The sequence below is a fragment of the Triticum aestivum genome, chromosome 5A (assembly GCF_018294505.1).
Source record: "Triticum aestivum cultivar Chinese Spring chromosome 5A, IWGSC CS RefSeq v2.1, whole genome shotgun sequence".
Lineage (NCBI taxonomy): Eukaryota > Viridiplantae > Streptophyta > Magnoliopsida > Poales > Poaceae > Triticum > Triticum aestivum.
Window position 1 is genome coordinate 546,783,939 of NC_057806.1, and position 6,194 is coordinate 546,790,132.

At 48.7% G+C, this 6,194-nt stretch overlaps 1 pseudogene; it reads left to right on the forward strand.

Annotated features, from left to right (window-relative positions):
* The first annotated feature begins 288 nt into the window (after positions 1-288).
* On the forward strand, positions 289-3,302 carry LOC123101513 (ankyrin repeat-containing protein ITN1-like; annotated as a pseudogene).
* Positions 3,303-6,194: the final 2,892 nt, after the last annotated feature.

Sequence of the window (6,194 nt, forward strand, 5' to 3'; positions counted from 1 at the left end):
ACGCACAGGAATGACCTGCCAGGTCGTGCGCTGCGCACACCAGACCAGAGCCGCTAGCTGCCACAGACGCGCGCTTCCTGGAAGGCTGGAACCTACGTACAGGTTCAGACTGTGGAAAAATCGAACGAGGTAACTTGGGCGACTCGCCAGGCATGCATCCATGGCGCTCTCTGAACAGGCTGCCGGATTTTTACAGTCATCCGCTAGTCGCTATATATATATCGGCGACGCACGGGCCCCATACTTTCGCTAGTTCAGGCGACGCCTGTGATCCGATCGGAATAGGCCATGGACCTCCGGCACCACGCCATCCAGCTCAGCGCGAGTCCTGGCTCGGCGGCTGCCGCAACGCGGCCCGGCGGCGATGGTGGCACGATGAGCTCCGAGCTGTACCTTGCTGTGTGCGGGGGGAAGAAGGAGAAAACCATGGCGCTGCTTCGGCAACACCCCAGTGGTAATGTTTACCAAACTGTTGGATTTCCCGTCATCTGTACGTACACATACTTATCGGTGCACAATAGCTAGATGTAAGTTGTTTGAATTTATAATTTGGATGAATCGAATTTTGAGTGATGGAACCAACAGCCAGAGAGAAGGAAGGAGCTCGTTGGAGAAGTGTCTGGGTCTGTCTTAGGATGGCAGGCGACTCCATCATCTATCTTAAGGTGTGGGAGATAGTGCAAATTCACCAAAAAAAACTGCCCTTCGCCGGGGCTAGAGGGATGACCGGGGGCAGCAGTAGCATGCCGGTGAGCGATGGTTGAGGAGAGGGTGGGGCGGCGAGGCTAGCGCGGGAGTGCCGCCGCCCACGGGCGGTGGTGACTGGCGGTCCAGCCGGTGGTCCGTGGGGGCACTTGGGGAGGAAGCCGTGGGGAGGTTTAAGATATTCGAGAGGTTGAAGAAAGGATCCGGCTGTCCGTTTTGCATTCGACAGCGGGAAAGAATCAACTGACCCAGTTTAATTTTTCAGTCAACTTACACCTAGCCACTCCGTGTACCAAAATTTATGAAAGTTCACTCTTTTGTACAGCTAAACTAAAGTATTGAAACTCGCTAGAGTTTGGCTGAAATTGTACCAATGTTTGAGAAAAATTATAAATTTCAAGTTCTACCTAAGTTTAGCTCGAATTCATTAGTCACCGATAGTTTGCAAAAAAAGGTGTCACCAATATATTTTGGCTGCTACAAACAATTTGAAGACCCAATTTCATTGTTTTGTTGTTGGGTTGGGCGGGTCATGACCTACTTTCGTCTCCGCCCGCTACTGGTTGATACGATTAATATTTTGGGACAGAGCAAGTATTTTGGTGCATAGTGAATTAACTAGGTTTTCCTATTTTCTTTTGAAATTTTATTCAAACTTAATGGGAACACATGTTTTTATTGTGAGGGGAAACCCACGTATATATTTGAATTGTTTCAGGCATACACCAAGTCAGCGCGGAGAGGAACAACGTTCTTCATTTAGCCGCAGAGCATGGCCACGTCGAGCTAATCCAAGAGCTCGCCATCTTCGGGGACAAGAGCTTGCTGTCTTGCCAGAACTCAGCTCTCGACACGCCTCTGCACCTCGCGGCGAGGGCGGGGCATGACAAGGCCGTATCCCTCCTCGTCCAGCTCGCGCGGGACTGCGGGATGAGGGTGTCTTACGGTGCAAGAACGAGGCTGGGGACACGGCCCTTCATCTGGCGGCCAGACTCGGCCATGGTGCGCCAGTTGAGGCTATGGTCTCCGTGGTGCCCGACCTGGCCTCTGAGGTTAACGACGCGTCCGTGTCGCCGCTGTACTTGGCGGTGATGAGCAGGTCGGTGCGAGCCGTCAAAGCTATAACGACCAGGTGCGGCGATGCGTCGGCTGCTGGCCCGAGCTCGCAAAACGCTCTGCACGCCGCCGTCTTCCAGGGCTCAGGTCAGCTTGGCAGCTAGCTCCTCCTTGATCCGTGTGGATTCTAAAAGCACATGCATAATTGTCAATCCTCGGCTGATATGTATTACCAACCATCGATGTGAACATTTTCAGAAATGGTGAGGCTGCTACTGGAGTGGAAGCCATGTGGCCCATCCCTGGCTAGCCAAGCCGACGGCGCCGGCAGTACTCCGCTGCATTTCGCTTCGTCGGACGGTGACCTCTCCATCGTACGTGCCATCCTGAGCGCCGTGCCGCCATCCGCGGTGCACGCGCGGGACTCAGGCGGCCTCTCTGCTCTCCACGTCGCGGCAGGGATGGGCCACGTCCGCGTCGCCGAGGCGCTGATGAAAGCCTGCCCCGACGCCGCCGAGCTGAGGGACGACCGCGGCGGAACCTTCGTGCACGCCGCGGCCAGTGGAGGCCACTCCAAGGTCGTGCGGCTCGCCATCAAGAGACCCACGCTGCACGGCATCCTGAACACGCAGGACAGAGACGGCAACACGGCTCTCCACCTGGCGGTGGCCGCACGCGCGCCGGCCGTGGCGGAGGCCCTGATGTGGAAGGGGAAAGTGCGAGCGGACGTCATGAACAACGAGGGGCAGACGCCGTTGGATCTCGCCGCGAAATCGACCAGTTTCTTCTCCATGGTAAGTCTGGTGGCGACACTGGCCGCATTCGGCGCGCAGTCCCGTCCTCAAAGGCGGGACCATGTCCAGCAATGGAACAACCACGACATAACAAAGGCGATAGAGAAGACGTCGGACAGCCTCGCGGTGATCGCCGTTCTCGTCGCTGGCGTCGCCTTCACCGCCGCCAACAACATACCCGGCTCGTACGAGCAGGAGGGGAATAAAATAGGGATGGCGGTCCTCCAGAAGAAGCCCATCTTCAAATGCTTCATTATCCTGGACAGCTTGGCCCTGGTGACCTCCGTGCTCGCCGTCGTCCTGCTCGTCTACGGCAAGGCCTCACGCTCCGCCGGGTCGTGGAAAACCTTCACGGCGGCGCTGCACTGCCTGTGGTTGTCCCTGATCAGCATGGTCCTGGCATTCTATGCGGCTCTGGCAGCCGTCACGAGCACCAGGGCGGTCCACGACATCAGCTACTTCATCATAAACGGTGCCCTTTGCCTGATGTTAGCCGTGGTCACGCATTTGGTCAGCCCTCGCGTGTCCCACCACACGCTGTGGAAGTACCTTTGGCACCAATGTGGCTTGAAAGGACGTCAAGGTGTCATCCGTAGGCGTATCAGACAGCAGTATCCAGTCGTCGGTGCTTTCGTGCGCAACCTACTTCTGTTCAGGGCTGCATATTATGTTGTAGTGCCTGCTGGTTTTGTCATAGTCTGGAAACACGGTGACCGTGCGGCAAGAGAGATGAAGCAATTGATGTAAGTATATATTTTAAATATTATCTTTTCAATCAACAGGGCGTCGCCCGGCCCTGGCCCCATTTTCATTGAAACGAAACGAAACGAAACCGTACATAGTCCAATAGTCGAGATCTAAAAAAAATGAAATGTAATATCACCGAGAGTTATAGAACTTGCGCTCAATATTCAGTTTGGTGCTAAAACTTTAAAAATGCAGATTTATAGCCATCCAACTTGGGTTCTCATATAAATATGGTCACATCGTTCGTATTCAGACATATCCTTGCTTGTGTGGCATTGCCATCGTGGCTATGGCCTATGGCCCATAGTCATTGACCGGAAAAATGAGAATAAAATGTTGATGAGCATTTATAAAATTAAAACCCTTCAAGGATGTTGATAAGCATAAGAACCCAAGTTGGATAAGCACCTCGTCTTGCTCCCTCACTGCGTCGGTGTCGTCAGGGTAGTGGGCCACCTTGAGCGCGAACGCGGGGCCGGCGGTGCCACGGAGGTGCACCTTGGTCACGACGCCGCTCGCACCCTCGCCTAGGTCGGCCACCCACTCCAGGTCGGACAGCTTTAGGCGACGCTCCTCCCCCTCCTTGTACATACCAGCGGCGGCAGGAGGCGGGGCGAGGTCCGGGCGATGGAACATGAGGTGGGGCGCGCACGGGGGCATCGTGCCGCCGGGCGCCATGCGGATGCGAGGCAGCAGTTTTTCCAGAAGCAGCTATAGCTTGGCCGGACGCGTCCCGTGCTTCGGCTTTAGCGGCGGGTAGGCAAGGACACGAGTCCACGTGGACCACCAGTCAGCGACTGCCAGCAGTGGACTGAGTGTCGGAGAGGAGAGACGAGAAGGGATCGGAGTTGGAAAGCGACTTGGAGTAGAGAATGAGAATAAAATGTTAATAAGCATTTATAGCCATCCAACTTGGGTTCTCATATAAAATGCTTTGTGGGATGTTAGTCTGATCTATTTTCTTTGAGCTTTTGTCTGAATGATAGCCAAATTATTTTTTGAGGCGTTGTGCTTGGGTTTCTTAGATTGCATGTGTAGTGTTGGTGGTAGCTTTTTGTTATCCTTACATTGTTAGGGTTTTATGAACTTTCTTTCCTTTCATGTTCCAATCCGCCCATGTTATGTGGAGGGTATTGTGATATATATTCATGCACTTATAGGTCCTACTAGAAGCAAGGCGCCTTGCCGCGCCATTTTCTCTAACCATTACACAGTAATGACGCTAACATTCGGACAAAAATTCTTTGAACTGGACATAAATAAAAGGTTGCATTATCGAAGCCAATACCAAATTCAAATTGACAGTGCAGAGAAAAATAGAGTCCGATCGGTTTATCTAAGCTATCCTAACTAATTTCAATCCTTGAAACGCCATCCTTGTTCGTTGCCTTAGTCATATTAGTGGATTACAGTGGAGTTCTTCTCCATGTTCTATTTGCAAATTTGTGTCTTCCTGAAACATCCAAAAATAACAAATAAGCGAAGCCACTATGAATTCAATTAAATTGCAATACTGAGGTGGTGAGTAGGAGTCTTGCTACACCATGAACTTTAGTTTGCCATGAACCCAAATACTTTGAAATGTACAATTAAGTGTTCTTGAAAGTGAAGAAGGTAATGCAGAGTTTAGAGTAATATAATATATATTTATTGAGTGAACTACATGTAATCCCATAGATCACAATAGGAGCATCTTGTCCTACAACTAAAGTGCAGCATCATAAATACCGAAGGCCAAAACCTACACAAAACATTTTTAGTAATAATACCACAAGTTACCTACTGAAGCAGCAAGTTGGACTGTATTATTCACTATAAATAGCATATTTGCACAACGACTCTAGAACTTTTCACCAATCCTCAGTAGCAAGCAATGCTACCATCTAGTCAAAACTTAAGAAGTTCAAGTGTAACATGGGACAAAATAAAATTTCATCTCTTCAACCTTGAGCTAATATTTCTGTAACACATTTTTTCTAGAATTCAGTACTGTAGTTGCAATGACTAAAACAAGCATCGTTTCAATTTCACAGTTGTTCTCAAAACTGGTACCCGAAAAATGTAAAACAAATATCTACTCTCTGGGAATATATATCAGAATATATATATATATATATATATATATATATATATATATATATATATATATATATATATATAACATGAAGAAAATTTGATCTTATGCCTTAGTATTTATTTCATACTGACATCTCATCAAGATATGCTAATATGTTTGGATCTTCATTAATAAATCTCCAAGAAATTAAAGCTGGATGCAGACCTCTCTCCAAATCAGGTGGTGGGAATGACGGTAGAGGAAGCTTATGATGTCACGCATGCTTATGATCTTCCTGCACGAAATTAAATATCTCGATTACCTGATTCCGTAATCTGCAGTACCTAAAGAAAACCTGCGCATCTTCATACAAGAGATCAAGTTGGTTGCCTATTGTTGCTTACTGCTCCTATGTCCTACCACCTAACTCCAGATCTAACCGACAGCTATACATTGAGGATTGCAATTATACATATCTGAAAGAGAAATGGTTAAAAATGTAACAACAAACTATCGTGTCACATAAAGAACATAAATTTCCAGTACTTGGCTTTCATAATGTGACAGCCGCAACCTTTGAACACAATGCTCCAAAGAAGTATTGCAAAAAATTAGTACAAAAGGATACTATTATTAATCCCTTCTCTATACACAGATGTCATTATTTTTCCAGTTCATGGCTTCTTGCCACTACAATACTACTCGAAGAGCAGCAGTAAACAATATACAGTACAACTTGAAGAGTAGCAGTAAACAATGTACAGTACAACTCGAAGAACTGCAGTAAACAATATGCAGTATACAACTCAAAGAGCAGGAGGCGAAGATGGTCAAGG